At 39.3% G+C, this 17,698-nt stretch overlaps 1 protein-coding gene across 1 annotated transcript in view; it reads left to right on the top strand.

The window, feature by feature from the left end:
- The first annotated feature begins 2,470 nt into the window (after positions 1–2,470).
- LOC123504004 (glycerate kinase-like) overlaps positions 2,471–17,698 on the top strand; it is a 31,223-nt gene continuing 15,995 nt past the window's right edge. The window contains exon 1 of the mRNA XM_045254202.1: positions 2,471–2,593. The gene's annotated coding sequence lies outside the window, so the exon portion shown is untranslated. The remainder of the gene's footprint in view (positions 2,594–17,698) is intronic.

A 17,698-nucleotide genomic window follows, 5' to 3' on the forward strand; every position in this document is an offset into this window, starting at 1 on the left:
AGGCCCCATTTAGAGTATTGCATACAGGCCTGGTCACCCCACTATAGGCAGGATATCAACATGTTAGAAGCAGTTCAGAGAAGAGCAACTAGGATGATACCAGCATTAAAGTGCCTGGAGTATAGAGATAGATTAAAGGAATTAAACATGTTTTCATTTGAGAGGAGATGTATAAGAGGGATATGATAGAGTTATTTAAAATGTTCTCAGATACAAACTACATAGATGTGAGATCTTTCTTTACCTTAGAGGAGGGAAGTAGGACTAGAAATCATGGCAGGAAGATTAGAAAGCAAGGCTGCAGGTTAGATATAAGAAAATATTTCTTTAGTCATAGGGTGGTAGACTTCTGGAATGCATTGCCAGAGACGGTTGTAAATAGCACTAGTTTGACAATGTTTAAAAACAGATTAGATAAGCACTTAAATTTATTAGATTTATAATTATGTATAGCGCTGCATGATAGTTTTTATAAGAAATTTACTACAGTTAAACAAGACATGATCCCCATGTATGGGGACCACAAATTGTAGAGGATTTCGCTGCAGGACTTACCCCTGTTAATGGGCCAAATACTTAGAATTAGTATATAATGTATTGTGTACTTGTAAGTGTATCTTTAAGTACTGATGACGAGGTCGCTGTGCGACTGATACAGGATAACCTAGATGGGCCCTGGTGGCCCTTTGTTATCCTATTATTTATGTTATGTTATGTTATGTTCTGTACTGTCTTTGCTATACCTTTGTAAGGCCTCTCAAGGTCAGCTGGGTAGGCATCCCAGCATGCTGGCTGCCCCCTTTGATTTTTATATCAATAAACTATTTGAATTTGAATTTGAATAGTCTGTACGATGATGAAATAATTTCATCCTGGAATGAAATAATATTACCTTGATAGTGCTCCAATTACACAAAAACAAGGAATTACCTTGCACCTGGCAACACTGTGAAGAATGCCGTTACGTGTGTTCGTTCGTGTGTGCGCTTTATCACATTTACGTACACGTGATGACTGATGATTGGTTCTTTTACTTGGGCATGCAACCTCTGACAAATAAAAATAATACATAATGAATCTAGCACAGCAAGTTAGCAACTCTAGTGTATGGTAGAAGCAAAGACCCTAAAAAAGAAAGACTGGAAAGCACCAAAATTAGATGGAGAAAAGGCTAACTGCTTTACTCTGATGTAGTTATTTCGTCCAACACAAGAGGGCTTCACCATCGCATGGACTAAAAATAGGCGAAACATAACATAAATAATAGGATAACAAAGGGCCACCAGGACCCATCTAGGTAACGAGTGGCGCAATGTAAATAAATAAAAAACCTTCATACATAAGTCTTTAAATAGCTAATATTTTGTATAAGGAAATTTTTAGCAATGATTAAATACGCTTTGCTTGACCCATATGTACTTATTTGCGAAGAAAAAAAATATCAGTAAAGTAGACAGAACAGCATCCACGGCCCGTGGCTAGCAGTGGTAGGTGTGCATTTTACTTACTCCATTCTGTATCAACAAAGTCCTTTTCGATTAAGAGGAGTGCTGAGGCCATCCATGAGGAGCACACCTTCACGTCCTCTCCTGTGGATAGCCAGGGAAACTATTATTCATGTGAAGAATGTAAAACTTCCTGTTGGTGGAGCGAAGTTCTGTCTCACCGCTGCCGCTGACCACATGGCCTCCCTTGACCTGACCAGACACAAGGAAATTTCTACCTTATAAATGGACTTACATGAATTGTCATTTCATGGTATCTGATTAATTCGTTTATGAAATTTGGTTGTGAACTGAGTTTATGAGCACATTTTGTGCATGTATGTTCAGGGAAATGACTTTATCATGGGATATTTTGCTTCTTAGATGGGATGTTAGAAGTGAAGGCCAGTAATTGTTGCTATGATTTTTGGAGCCATGATTGGTGGGATGGATGGTGCATACCTATTCTTATTACTATGTTTATGATTTTTTTTTTTCAGATTTATGTGTATGCATGTGAAACTTAAATAAAGTTCATCCTTTACATGTGGAATATGAAACATTGTTCGGATTCATGTGGCATATTTCAATCTACAATTTGAATGGCTATATGCATGATACAGCGTTTCAGGTAAACTGGAGGGGTATTCTGTGCAGAACCACCTCTTTCTTTCAAATGTTGCACCTCAAAATGGTAATGTATTCCCTCTGGGGTTGTACTTACTGAACATAAGTAGTAATTATATATATATATATATATATATATATATATATATATATATATATATATATATATATATATATATATATATATATATACCCACACACACACACACACACGCACATACATACACACACGTAATGATAATAGTAATACTGGTTACATCTGGCAGCGCAGAGTTAGTGCTTCGTCCATAGGATAGATGGCGCGCGAAAAACAAAATTCTGGTGGCATTTGGTAACTTTGGCATCAAAGTTTTGCATATGTTGAATGCCAAGCTTTTCAGTCTTTCTTCTGTACTGTCTTTGGGTAGAAGTCTGATTGGGCAAGGTGTCGCCTCCATCATATCCAATCCAGTGTGTCGCCAGCTTTTACGAAAAGAAATAAGGTAATGACTTGGTATTAGTTTCTTAGCGTTGCCAGTCAGGTTAGGCTAGTATGCTTTGGTTAGATTCGATGAACTGTGTTAGATAAAAGTTGATTTTGTTCTGAGGAAGGCGGATCAGTGGTGCGTGTCCCCTCAAGTAGGTTACGCTAGTTAGCTTTGGTTAGGTTAGGTTCAGGTTTTAGTTAGACTAGGTTAGTGCAGATTAATTTAAAACAGGTAGATATATACCAAGAAAAAAATCCTTCGTTTTACCGCAAAATTGTATTTCCATAAAACCGTTGGGTGGGGGTGGTTAAAAGAAAAAAAAAAAAAAAAAAAAAAAAATATATATATATATATATATATATATATATATATATATATATATATATATATATATATATATATATATATACGGATTTGCGACGGAAACGAAGTGTACATTAATTCCAAACTGGTCAAAATGTAACAGAAAAAATCAATTCCATCTAGAAGTGAGCTGTTAGTCCTTGTTAGTAACTTCTGACACCACTGCATTCAAAACCCAACCTCACCAAGACCTTCCAGTAAATTTATAGTTATACCAACAGGTCACTTCAGAATGAAATTATTTTCGTAAATCTTACCAATGGCACCTCCTAACGAGGCAGTAAGATACTGACATTTAGTTATGAAGTAGTTTTTGCCCATTTTTTTTTTTTTTTTTTTTTTTCTTTTGTGGTTTTATACCGGTGCTTCCATTTTAGGGTAAAATACCCTAAACTAGGGTAATTGGACTCTTCTTAGGGTAGTGTTTAGGGTAATCTGCCGTCCTATGGATAGGTGTGCTTGGAATGGTGCCAATCTGGTGGCAGGCTGGTTCTCTTTCATGTTCGATTCATGTACACAATCATCCCCGTGACTTGTATCATCCCTTCACCCCCCCACCCCATCCCCTTTCTCCCCAGTCTCCACTCACCCGTCTACTAAGCGTACACGTTTTGGATCTTCGGACGGTTAGATCACAGTTCACACACAGAGTCAGTCACTTGCGAGGACGAGTCCACACAGAGCAGCCGCAATAGTGGCTGTAGTGTGTAGTCCTGTGTGTGTGTTTGGGGGTGGGGGGACAATATTTAAACTTATGTATGATAAGAGTGTATTAATCAACAATTAATGGGCAACTTCGACAATCTAGGGTAAAACACTCGAATCTAGGGTAAGATTTCATCAACTCATGGAAGCACTGTATTATACTGTCTTAGTGTGTAGTACACAGGCTCTCAAGGTTTGGTAGGTGCTTCCTTAAAATTACTTCCACAATGACGAAGCTTGCCGCCCCGCTGGCGAGCAAAGAGTCGTGCGTGTGGTTAAATAGTGTTGGTGAGTATGCGGCCACTGACACGTAGTACAACGTGACGTTGGGGGGTCCTTGGAGGGGACTGGTGGGGAGCAAATATTTCTTCTAGAATACATTTAGGTTAGGGATAAGATGCTAGGGGGATGTGGGGGACGCAGCCCCCTGCTAGAAGACGTTTAGGATAGGGTAAAGACCTTATGTGGTGTGTATGGCAGCTACTCTAGTGGGGAGGGTCTTGGGGGGGAAGGGGGGCCGCAGCCCAGCCTGGCTAGAAGACGTTTAGGTTTGGATAAAGATCATAGAGGGGGTCTGAGGACACAGCCCCGCAGCTAATTTAGGCTAAGGAGGTCCATAGACTTTTTTGTGTGGGGGGGGGCAAATTTTGCTAAATTTGTTATCCCCTCAAAAAATCCCAATTCTCATCGTGCCCCCAAGCTTGCTGAGATGGGAAGGGTTTTTTTTTTAAAGATAATTAAGGAGGTGCTATTGGTAAGATTTACCTTATATTTTTCTGGTAGATTTTGGTCTATTTTAAATTAATCTACATTTTGTTTCCATCAAAAATCAGTATTTTTTAAACCTTCCTCATCCCCCATTCGTCCAATACAAAAACACGATTTTGCGGTAAAGCAAAGTAAATTTTTTCTGGTACATTTAGCCCAGTTTTAAATGAATCTGCACATTGTTTCATCACAAATCAGTAATTTATTAATTCTCACTTTCCTAACAAAAACATGATTTTTCAGTAAAATGAAGCAAACGAGTACGAATCAGACCACAAACTATCAAAAAAGAAAAGAATGTGTTGTTTAATGTAACCTAACATTAACCTAAATCAAAATCTAACCTAACCTAAACCCAATGTAACACTTACTTAAATGCAACCTAATCTTACCCAACCTAAACCTAACTTAAACCTTATTTCAATCTAAACTAACCATAAACTAAACCTAACTGCAATTGCCAAGAAATGCATAGTATGTCATTACCTTATTGGTGGTCCAGTCTTTCCTTGTCACTGGAGATGTCACCAAGAGAAACTGGCTGTCAGAGTTGACTACCTTGGTGGGGACAGAGTTTTGCAGCCTGGACATAAAAATGGTATAAATGTGTGTAAATGTGTAAATTTGTGATGGTTATGTATGGGTTCAAATTACTCAGAATAAGAAGCTCAGTAAGATTAAAAAGGTAACAAAAACCATGTAGCTGTAACTCTATAATACTATTACTGACCTTTCTACACAAGTCAAATCAGATTCCACCACATCTAATTTGAAATTGTAACCACATACTGCACCTTTGGGGCACTACAGATTGTGACTCACAGCCTGCATGGCTCCAACAATTCACCATGAAGTGGCACAACTGCATATTGTGGTAATATACTCACCGTACTTAATGTTTAGGTAAATTTACAGTCTTTATTATATATAAAGATTGATATAAAAACAGACTGAAATGCACCTAAGAAAATAGTTTTGTTACCACATAGTATCACAAAAGTAGCAGTCCAAAATTTTGACTATTACTGCTGTGGAGAGTACTCAACACCACTGTTGGTCACCACTGGTTATTGAAACTTGTCCATTTAACCAAAGCTAACATAACTCTAACTATGACCTAACCTAACAACCTAGTAGAGGCGACACGCCTTTATCAAGCCTAATTGAACATCATGCCGGAAACAGTTAGCTAGATAATATTAGGTTAAGTTACATTGAGTTTGTTTTGGTTTAGTTGGTGGGGGAAACTGAATTGGACCAAATTTTGTATTTCCTAAAATTAGTCTAAGATGACAAACAGCCATATTTACCTAAGTAAGGACCTCTTTTTTTTATTTTATTTTATTTATTTTTTATTTATTTATTTTTTTTATTTATTTATTTTTTTTTTTTAGCCATTTGTTTTCTTAAATTTTTTTCCCTTTTTTTCTGTGAAGTTTGGTGTATTTCAGTTTTCCTACCAACTAAACCAAAATGGACTTTATCTACCAAACCTAATCTAATCAAACTGAACTTAAAGCTAACTTAACTCTGTTTCTGGTGCAATGTGTTGATTTTCAAAGACATCATTACAAACCAATTAAAGAAAAAAAGCATGAAATAAATCTTAAACATAAAGCACAATGAGTACAGTACCACATGTACTAACTCTGCCATGGGTTACTGACAAGGACTAACAGTAAACACCAACCCTAACAGACTCAACCTTACCAACCTCACCTAACTTAACAGTCTCAAATCTCAACCTAACTAAACCTTAACTAACCTAATGAACCTCACCTCACCTCACCACACCTTACCTCACCTCACCACACCTCACTTCACCTCACCTCACCTCACCTCACCTCACATCACCTCACTTCACCTCACCTCACATCACATCACCTCACCACACCTCACCTCACCTCACCTCACCACATTTCACCTCACCTCACCTCACCTCACCTCACATCATCTCATTTCACCTCACCTCACCTCACCTCACCTCACCTCACCACACCACACCACACCACACCTCACCTCACATCACCTCACCTCACCTCACCTAACCTCAAATCATATCACATCACTTCAGATCACCTCACCTCACCTCACCTTACCTTTCCTCACCTCACCTTACCTCCCTCATCTCAGCTCACCTCACCTATTCTGACCTAATTTACATGCATTACATAACAAAGATTTCCTACATCACTGAAACTTTATTTGCAATAAAGACTTAAAAAAAGAAGCTTTTCATTATCCATAAAAGTAGTAGAAACATTACTTCTAAATGAATACAGCAATTTGGTTCTCTCCTCAACAACCAGGCTTGGTCCCTACAGATTTCCATAAGGTCTAACGTAACATGATGTTTTATCAACTTTGAATCCCAAAGGACTTTAATGTAACTGAACATAATCTAAATTAATTTGGAATGGCTTTAGCTACCTGAATGTCTGTGGGGGACACTACCTTGATTTAAATACTTAGCAATACAGTTGGAGATCTTTAAGGTTGAGATGAATCAAAGAGCCAGGCTGTTTGAGACATGTGCCATTTTTGTGCATAATTCTTTTTCAGCAACTACTTTATTTAAGGACAAGGTCAGCAAAAGAAACATTTATTTCAGACTTGCTGAAGTATACAAAGATGGCTCTAAGGAAATAAAATATGTACAGTAATTTGCCAATTTTGATAATTAACTGAGTAGTCTAAGTGAGGTATAGCATACTAACTAAAATGTTTGTGGAGAGCAACTAAAGAAAAATTGTACTTTCACTTGGGAGACACAAATAAGACAGCAGCTCTCAAACTAACTAACATATTCCCCACTACAGGATTTTTAAACTCATATTACACGACAGCTAGATATCAAAGTATAAATTATTAACTTGAAAAATTGCTAATGCCTATCACATAATATTAAGATAAATTCTTTTACAGAATCATAAATTGATGTCATTCTAAAGAAAAAAGTTAAAAAAAAGTTTCACAGGAACCTTAACTAATCTTATCGATCAAATATGAGTCTCAACAGATTTCTGAACAAGATAAGTATTTGAGTGCTCCGGGACAACTGTAACATTTTCAACAAATGTTTGAACACTCCCATTACTTTCAGTAGACTCACTACTAGATATTTCCAAGTTATATGTTTTTTTAATTGCCTCTTATTTAGTAGTCCTTTAGAAGTATTGAGATTCACACTTCTGAGATTATCTTCATCAGAAAAAATAAATTACAAATGGGTCTAATGGCAATTGTAAACTTGTACTATTGTCCTTCACTAAAAATCTCATCACCTCTCTTAATTCTGCAATGTGGTATGAAGCCCTTAACAATTAGGGGCAAATTAGTAATATAGTCTGCTCCACCTCTAACAGATGTATGTATGATGATGTATGATGAATCTTAGAAGGTGCAATAAAAGAAAAAAAGAAATCCCCTTTCCATTGTTTCTAATAAGGTGAGATGGGCAGATAAGAATAATGTGAAGGAGATTAAAAAAACTGGAGCAGGTACAGTGAGCTACAACCAAATAAGTATCAAGTTTGAGAGACCTCCATTATGAAGTGAAATTGTTAAGATGAGATTTAATGACCTTGGAACAGAGAACAAGAAGGGAAGGAAAGATTGGAATGTTTTGATGATGGAAGGATTGGAAAAAAATTGATAGAGAGGACCTGATAGTGCAGAAGAAATTGGAGGCCAGCCAGCCATCATAGTACAGTAACTTTGGCATGAATAGGACTAATTGGGGGAATGGCCAATCTGAGTTATGCAAAAACTGTGTTACCCAAGGTTATTTATTTATTTATTTTTTATTATTATTGTTAGCTATTATTTTCATTTATTTATTTAGTTGTTATGACCTGTATGACTTGGAAAATATGATGAGGGAACTAAAAGGCCATTAAAAGTTCAAATAAGATCTCTAGTAGCTAGGGGTTGAAGAAATAGGGAGGAATGGAAAACTGGCTGGAAGTACAGAATATAACAACATTTGAATTAAGAGGGATATGAACTTGGAAGACAAGGAAAAAGAGTGAGAAGTGAGAAGTGAAGACAATGAAAAAACATGAGAGAAGGACAAAGAAGGAGAAGAAGAAATTTTTCTAGAGTACTAGACATGAGGCTGAGGAAATGGTATATCTATGAGTTATGTATGCAAACAGGTTTTTTTTTTTTTAAGCATAGTTAGATTAATATCAGGAATGCTGACTAGTGAGTGACTATATGTTTGAAAAAAGACCAGTTGTGGTTTGTATAATGGAGACAAAATTAAGTGAAGATGTCCAATTAAATTTCAAATAACAGGTATATAATGTTTGGAGGAGAGACAGAAGGGAAAAAGCTAGGAGGAGGAGTATTGATATTGATTTGAGATGATATATATATATATATATATATATATATATATATATATATATATATATATATATATATATATATATATATATATATATATATATATATATATATATATATATATATATATATATATATATATATATATATATATATATATATATATATATATATATATATATATATATATATATATGTGTGTGTGTGGAGGAAGTGCAATATGGAGATAGACTGTAGGGGTTTTAAGTATAACAATTAAGACCATTGCAAGGGTAAGGATGATAATCATAGTAACATATGTGCCACCAAAGATTAATACCTGGAGGCTGAACTTGGTATTGATTTAGGAACCACTAGCTTTCCATTTGTTGCATATGTTGGAAGTCAAGCAGTAGTTGTGGATAGTAAGGTGGAAATTGACAGATGGAAAATTGCTAGAAAGTGGCAGAAACGTATGAATGTGTAAGCATACAGTTGCACACCACTCAATTTTTTTCAATTTTTCATTGCAAGGGTAAGGATGATAATCATAGTAACATATGTGCCACCAAAGATTAATACCTGGAGGCTGAACTTGGTATTGATTTAGGAACCACTAGCTTTCCATTTGTTGCATATGTTGGAAGTCAAGCAGTAGTTGTGGATAGTAAGGTGGAAATTGACAGATGGAAAATTGCTAGAAAGTGGCAGAAACGTATGAATGTGTAAGCATACAGTTGCACACCACCCAATTTTTTTCAATAACTTTTCTCAATACATATTTAGTATTATGTACATTCACCACTGAAAATCTGCAAGTAATCCAATCCACCCTGAAGCAGTTCACAACTTCCAACTTACATCATGTACTTAATCACTGCTAGGTGAACAGGGCCAACACTAGCCTAACTTTTGGCCCTACCCAACATTCAAACGCGGCACTTCTGGTTATGAGTCGTTTTTTTTTTTTTTTTTTACGTAGGGAAGAGGGCCAGCCAAGGGCAAAAACAAAGAAAATTAGAAAAAAGCCCACTTGAGCACTGGCTCTCCAAAGAGTACAAAAAGTGCCAAAACCGTCAGCCAGAATTAGGGGAGCAAATGCCTCGATACCTCCCTCTTAAAAGAAGACAAGTTGTAGGAATTTGGAAATACAGATGCAGTGAGGGAGTTCCAGAGTTTACCAGTGAAAGGGATGAATGATTGAGTGTACTGGTTAACTCTTGCATTAGAGAGTTAGACAGAATAGGGATGAGAGGAAGAATAAAGCCTTGTGCAGCATGGCCGCAGGAGGAGGGGAGTCATGCAGTTAGCAAGATCAGTAGAACAGTTACCATGAAAATAGCGATAAAATATAGAAAGGGATGCAACATTTCGGTGGTGAGAAAGAGACTGAAGACAGTTAGTCAGAGGAGGGGAGTTGATGAGACGAAGAGCTTTCGATTCCACCCTATCAAGCAAAGCTGTGTGACTGGAACCCCCCCAAACAAGCGAAAAGTACTCCATACAGGGACGGATAAGGCCCTTATACAGAGTAAGCAGTTGGAGGGGCGAGAAAAACTGGCGGAGACGCCTCAGAACACCTAATTTCATAGCAGCTGTTTTAGCAAGAGATAAGATGTGAAGTTTCCAGTTAAGATTATGAGCAAAGGACAGACCGAGGATATTCATTGTGGAAGAGGGAGACAGTTGAGCATCATTGAAGAAGAGGGGTAGTTGTCTGGAAGGTTGTGTTGAGTTGATAGATGGAGGAATTGAGTTTTTGAGGCATTGAAAACTACTAGATTTTCTCTGCCCCAATAAAAAATTTTAGAAAGATCGGAAGTCAGGCGTTCCGTGGCGTTCCTGCGTGAACTGTTAATTTCCTGAAGGGTTGGACGTCTGAAAGAACGTGGAAAGATGTAGGGTGGTATCATCAGCGTAGGAGTGGATAGGGCAAGAAGTTTAATTAAGAAGGTCATTAATGAATAATAGAAAGAGAGTGAGTGACAGGACAGAACCCTGAAGAAGACCACTATTAATAGGTTTAGGAGAAGAACAGTAGCCGTCTACCACAGCAGCAATAGAGCGGTCGGAAAGGAAACATGAGATAAAGTTGCAGAGAGAAGGATAGAAGCCGTAAGAGGGCAGTTTTGAAATCAAAGCTTTATGCCAGACTCTATCAAAAGCTTTTGATATGTCTAACGCAACAGCAAAAGTGTCACCGAAATCTCTAAAAGAGGATGACCAAGACTCAGTAAGGAAAGCCAGAATATCACCAGTAGAGCGACCTTGACGGAAGCCATACTGGCGATCAGACAGAAGATTGTGAAGTGACAGATGTTTGAGAATCTTCCTATTCAGGATAGATTAAAAAAATTTAGACAAGCAGGAGATTAAAGCTATAGGACGGTAGTTTGAGGGGTTAGAACGGTTACCCTTTTTAGGAACAGGCTGAATGTAGGCGAACTTCCAGCAGGAAGGAAAGGTAGAAGTCGATAGACAAAGTTGGAAGTGTGGCCAGGCAAGGTGCAAGCACAGAAGCACAGTTTTTGAGAACAATAGGAGGGATCCCATCAGGTCCATAAGCCTTCCGAGGATTTAGGCCAGCAAGGGCATGGAAAACATCATTACGAAGAATTTTGATTGTAGACATGAAATAGTCAGAGGGAGGAGGAGAGGGAGGGACAAGCCCAGAATCGTCCAAGATGGAGTTGTGAGCAAAGATTTGAGAAAAGAGTTCAGCTTTAGAGACAGAAGAGATGGCACTGGTGCCATCAGGATGAAATAAAGGAGGAAAAGATGAAGAAGTGAAGTTATTTGAGATGTTTTTGGCTAGATGCCAGAAGTCACGAGGAGAGTTTGAGTTTGAAAGATTTTGACATTTCCTATTCATGAAAGAGTGTTTAGCAAGTTGAAGAACAGACTTGGCATGATTCCGGGCAGAGATATAAAGTGCAAGAGATTCAGGAGATGGAAGGCTCAAGTACCTTTTGTGGGCAACCTCACTATCATGTATAGCACGAGAACAGGCTGAGTTAAACCAAGGTTTAGAAGGTTTAGGATGAGAAAAAGAATGAGGAATGTACGCCTCCATGCCAGATACTAACACCTCTGTTATGCGTTTAGCACAAAGAGATGGGTCTCTGACACGGAAGCAATAATCATTCCAGGGAAAATCAGCATAATACCTCCTCAGGTCCCCCCAACTGGCAGAGGCAAAACGCCAATGGCACCTTCGCTTTGGGGGATCCTGCGGAGGGATTGGAAAAATAGGACAAGGTACAGAAATGAGATTGTGATCGGAGGAGCCCAACGGAGATGAAAGGGTGACAGCATAAGCAGAAGGGTTAGAGGTGAGGAAGAGATCAAGAATGTTGGGCGTGTCTCCAAGATGGTCAGGAATACAAGTAGGGTGTTGCACCAGTTGCTCTAGGTCATGGAGGATAGCAAAGTTGAAGGCTAGTTCACCAGGGTGGTCAGTGAAGGGAGAGGAAAGCCAAAGCTGGTGGTGAACATTGAAATCTCCAAGAATGGAAATCTCAGCAAAAGGGTAGAGGGACAGAATGTGCTCCTCTTTAGAAGTTAAGTAGTCGAAGAAATTACTATAGTCAGAAGAGTTAGGGGAGAGATAAACAGCACAGATGAATTTAGTTTGAGAGTGACTGTTAAGTCGTAGCCAGATGGTGGAAAATTCGGAAGACTCAAGAGCGTGGGCACGAGACCAAGTTAAGTCGTTGCGTAAGCCGTACATAGACGCAACATCCAGCTTTGGAATGAAAATGAGAATAGAGAAAGTAGGAGGGAACAGAGAAGGGGCTACTGTCAGTTGCCTCAGACAGCTGTGTTTCAGTGAGGAAAAGAAGATGAGGTTTAGTAGAGGAGAGGTGGTGTTCCACAGATTGAAAATTAGATCTAAGACCGTGAATGTTGCAGAAGTTAATGTAGAAAAAGTTGAGGGAGGTGTCAAGGCATTTGTGGTCTTCAACAGGAGAGGTGTCCGACCTGGGGACATTTTTGGTCCCCTCCCCAGAGGGGGACTCCGAGGCGTTGTTTATTTTGAGTCCCATTTTTCTTTTAAATTTTAATTTGGAATGAAGGGTGTATGTGTGGTAAGTGCATATAGTTTTGTGTGAAGAAGGAGAGCTGTCTTTAGAGGGTAGGCTGTGACTAGCCCCTTGAGTTGTGAGACACAAAGGGAAACATTCAACGAGATCACAACTAGCTTTAATGGAAGGTTCACAGCACCTCCTAACTAGTGCTATTAGATCTCACTGGGAGTAAGTTATTGTTTCGGTAGGTGTCTACTACCTCCTCCAGGTGTATTCACCTAGTTGTATTCACCTAGTTGTAATTTTACAGGGCCTGGGTATCATACTCGTGTGGCCCCGTCTCCATATCTACACACATCCAACTTTCCTTTAAAACTATGCACACTCCTTGCTGACACCACCTCCTCACTCAAATCATTCCACACCTCCACACATCTTTGTGGGAAACTATATTTTTTCACATCCTTCAAGCATATTCCCTTGGCTATCATTTTACTATGCGATCTTGTAGTTCTACTTAAGTTTTCCTCTCTCAACATCATTTGCTCATTATCCACTTCATCCAGTCCATTCAACAGTTTATAAACCTGTATTAAATCTCCTCTTTCTCTTCTTTGTTCCAAGGTAGGCAAATTCATTTCTTTTAATCTCTCCTCATAGGTCATTTCTGCCAATTCCGGAACCATTTTTGTTGCCATTCTCTGCAATCTCTCCAACTTCCTTATATGCTTCTTTTTATAAGGGGACCAAACCACTCCAGCATATTCCAATCTTGGTCTAATTACCATACTAATTAATTTCTTCATCATATCTTTATCCATATAATGGAAGGCTAATCCAATATTTTTTTATCAAATTATACGTTTCTCCAAACATCTTATCAATATGAGCCTCAAACTGCCCATGGTCTTGTATTATCACTCCCAAATCCTTTTCCTTTTCCACCTTTTTTAACACTACTTCTTCACCCATCTTATATGACCCTCTTGGCCATCGTCCACTCTTTCCCATCTCCATCACATGACTTTTGCTCAGATTAAATTCCATTTACCACCTCTTGCTCCACTCCCAAATCTTATCCAGGTCTGCCTGTAAAATTTCACAATCTTCTTCACTCTTCCCACACCTACACAACTTCGCATCATCCGCAAACAAATTAATATAACTGTTTACTCCCTCTGGCATGTCATTAATATATACCAGGAAAAGTATTGGTGCCAGCACTGAGCCTTGTGGGACTCCACTCTCCACCACCAACCAGTCCGACCTTGCATCCCTTATTACTGTTCTCATCTCCCTCCATCTCAAGTAGTTTTCCAACCACTTTAACACTTTTCCTTTCAGTCCTCCATAAATCTCTAATTTCCATTAAGAGTCTCATGTGAGGTACCTTGTCAAAAGCTTTCTTTAAATCCAAATATACACAGTCCATCCATCCCTCTCTCTCTTGTATTTTGTCAACCACTCTTGAATAAAAGCTCAGTAGATTTGTGTGTGTGTGTGTGTAATTCACCTCATTCGTCTGCTGGTCACCCAGCCAGTCTTCCCCATTACAGAGCGAGCTTGGAGCTCATAGACCAATCTTCTGGTAGGACTGAGACCACAACACACTCCACACACCGGGAAAGCGAGGCCACAACCCCTCGAGTTACATCCCGTACCTATTTTACTGCTAGGCGAACTGGGGCTTGCCCATTTGCCTCGCCGCTTCCCAGGACTCAAACACGGGCCTCTCGATTGTTAGTCGAGGGTGCTAATCACTACACTATGCGGTGTGTGTGTGTATTTACCTAGTTGTATTTACCTAGTTGTAGTTTTACAGGGCCTGGGCTTTATGCTCGTGTGGCCCTGTCTCCATATCTACACTTATCCAATCTTACTTTAAAAGTATGCACACTCATTGCAGACACTACTTCTTCATTCATACTGTTCCACATCTCAATACATCTTTGCAGGAAACTATACTTTTTAATATCTCTTACACATCTTCCCTTCCTCAGCTTCTTACTATGCGATCTTGTGCTTCAACTGGTATATTCTTCTCTCAGGATCAGATACTCATTGTCCACTTGGTCCATTCCATTTATCAATATATAAACTTGTATGAGATCCCCTCTGTCCCTTTTCTGCTCCAATGTTGGAAGATACATAGCCTTTAGTCTCTCCTCATATGTCATCCCTTCTAGTTCTGGGACCATTCTTGTAGCCATTTTTTGTAGACTCTCCAGCTTCCTTATGTGTTTCTTTTTGTGAGGGGTCCACACTACTCCTGCATATTCCAGTCTGGGTCTTATTATAGTACTTATCAGTTTCTTCATCATTTCTTTGTCCATGTAGTGAAATGCTATTCCAATATTCTTTAGCAAATTGTATGTCTCTCTGAAAATTCTATCAATATGGCTTGCCGGTTGATTGTTTTCTTCCATCGTCACTCCCAAGTCCTTTCCCTTTTTTACTTTCTCCAGTTCTACTCCATCTCCCATCTTATAGATTCTCACTGGTCGTCTTTCACTCTTTCCCATTTCCATGACATGGCTTTTGTCCACATTGAATTCCATCTCCTACTTTTTACTCCATTCCCAGATCTTATTTAGGTCTTCTTGCAGTATTTCACAATCCTCTTTTTGCTTTATAACTCTGCACAGTTTCGCATCATCCACAAACAGATTTATGTAGCTGTTCACTCCTTCTGGCATGTCATTTATATAAATGAGGAAAAGTATTAGCACCAATACTGACCCCTGTGGCACTCCGCTTTCTACTGCTCTCCACTTGGACTTCATATCTTTGACTACCGTCCTTATTTCTCTCCCCCTCAAATAATTTTCCATCCATCTCAATGTGTTTCTTTTTAAACCACCCTTCTTCTTTAATTTCCACAGTAATCTTTCATGTGGCACTTTATCAAACACCTTTTTTAAATCCAAATAAATACAGTCAATCCATCCCTCTCTCTCTTGTACTCTATCAATTATTCTGTAGAGTACAGATTCAGTAAATTTGTTACACACGACCGACCTTTTCTAAAACCAAATTGGCTATTTGATAATAATTTGTTGTCTTCAGGAAACTTGATCCATTGTTTCTTTATTACTGTTTCACACATCTTGCATATTATACTAGTTAGTGATACTGGTCTGTAATTTAAAGGTCCTTCCATCCTTCCACTCTTATATATGGGAACCACCTCAGCTCTTATCCATTCTACTGGTACTTTTCCATTTTCTATTGAGCATTGTATGATGTTGCATATAGGACTGCGTGAGACTTCATCCAGTCCCATTGCCTTCTCTTCATCTAATTCTGTCATCAACTCTTATTTGAAGCGTGGTTTCTTTAATCTCTTTCATGTAGACAGTCTTTCTATTACCCTGTGGTCTTTCGAATTTGGATTCCTTAGTAAAGACCTCCTGAAATTTACTATTTGACAGTTCTGCCATACTTTTTTAGGTCTTCCACCATCACATTCTCTCCTTTTAACCTTTCTATTGTTTCTTTTTGCCTTATTTTTCCATTTATGAATCTGTAGAACAATTTTGGTTGCTCCTTACATTTTTCTACAATGTCCTTTTCATAGTTCCTTTCTTCTTCCTTCCTCACCTTAGCATATTTATTTCTCGCTGCATTGAAGTTTTCCTTATTTTCTGGATTTCTATTTCTCCTCCAGCTTTTCCATGCTCCATCTCTTTTCTCCTTTGCCCTAGCACACCTTTCGTTAAACCAATCTTTCTTTCCCTCTTCTTTAGGTCTATATTTCGGGACATATATTTGCTGACTCCTGTTTTGTATATATCCAAAATTAAGTTATATTTCTCTTGCTGCCCCCCAGATGGGAACCGCCTTGTCGTGGTGAGGGGGCTTGCGTGCCCCTGTGACCTGGCAAACTAGGCTAGAGGGGGCTTAGGCCCCTGCTCTGCCCTTTCAAGGGGGAGAGGGCTACCCATGCTAGTAAGGTCGCCAGTGAGGGGCCAGATTAAATGGTTCCTACGTAGGCTGCCAGTGGACCAGCAGAGCCACCCGCTGGAGGGACCCCCCAATAGGGGCTCTCCTGTGCTGGATGGTTGGGTGTTCAGGCTGGGATGCTTTGGGAGGGGAGTCTCAGCTCTGTCGTGGACAAACTTTCATATCATGTGGGACCTTTTTTTTAAAACGACTGGTCCGCATGGGGACGAGGTACCCCGTCCAAGGCAGCCAGCGCTCCCTCCCATTGTAGTCCCAGTAGGTGGTTTCCCTTGCCCCTGGAGCCAATTTTTTGTGTAACTTTATACATATGGTTAAACACAAAAAACTGTCAGGTTCTCGTGAGGTGACTGACCTGGCCCGCAAGACGTCATCTTCAGGTCTGAGTGGGAAGGAGGATTCCCCTCCACAAGGGCCTCCCACAGCAGTCTCCTGTTCTGGGAGTTCTTCTGAGGGATGCATTTCTGCTGCATGTGACTTCCTTTTGATGGTAAATGTTAATCCATCTTTTTCTTATCACGCCTTGCAATCCCTTCTCAAGGTGTATGGCATGGTTCTCTGTATTTGACTTGTTTACGATAAGGATTTTCCGTCTAACCGCTGCTATGTAACGTTTCTGTCATGCGATGAAGCCCGTTTGGCTGTAGAACATGTAGCATCCCTGCCCCTTGCTGGCTCTGGCTTTAAGACAGAACTTCTCCACTATCGCAATATTTCGGACAGTGACACGGACTACATCCCAAATCTTTATGACCACCATTCAGAGAGTTCAGTTCCTGAAGTCCGCCAGATCCCGCCTCCACGTTGGTTTGTGGCGTATTACAGAAATGGGCGCGGGAATTTCATCCATGCCTCCCAGTACTTGTCTAAAAAGATCGGCACGATTCCTGAGGGAAACCTCAAGAAATACGAGAAGGGGGTGCTCGTGCAAGCTAAAGATATTATGCAGGCAAGGATGTTGTTACAA

This window comes from Portunus trituberculatus, chromosome 15, assembly GCF_017591435.1.
Source record: "Portunus trituberculatus isolate SZX2019 chromosome 15, ASM1759143v1, whole genome shotgun sequence".
NCBI lineage: Eukaryota > Metazoa > Arthropoda > Malacostraca > Decapoda > Portunidae > Portunus > Portunus trituberculatus.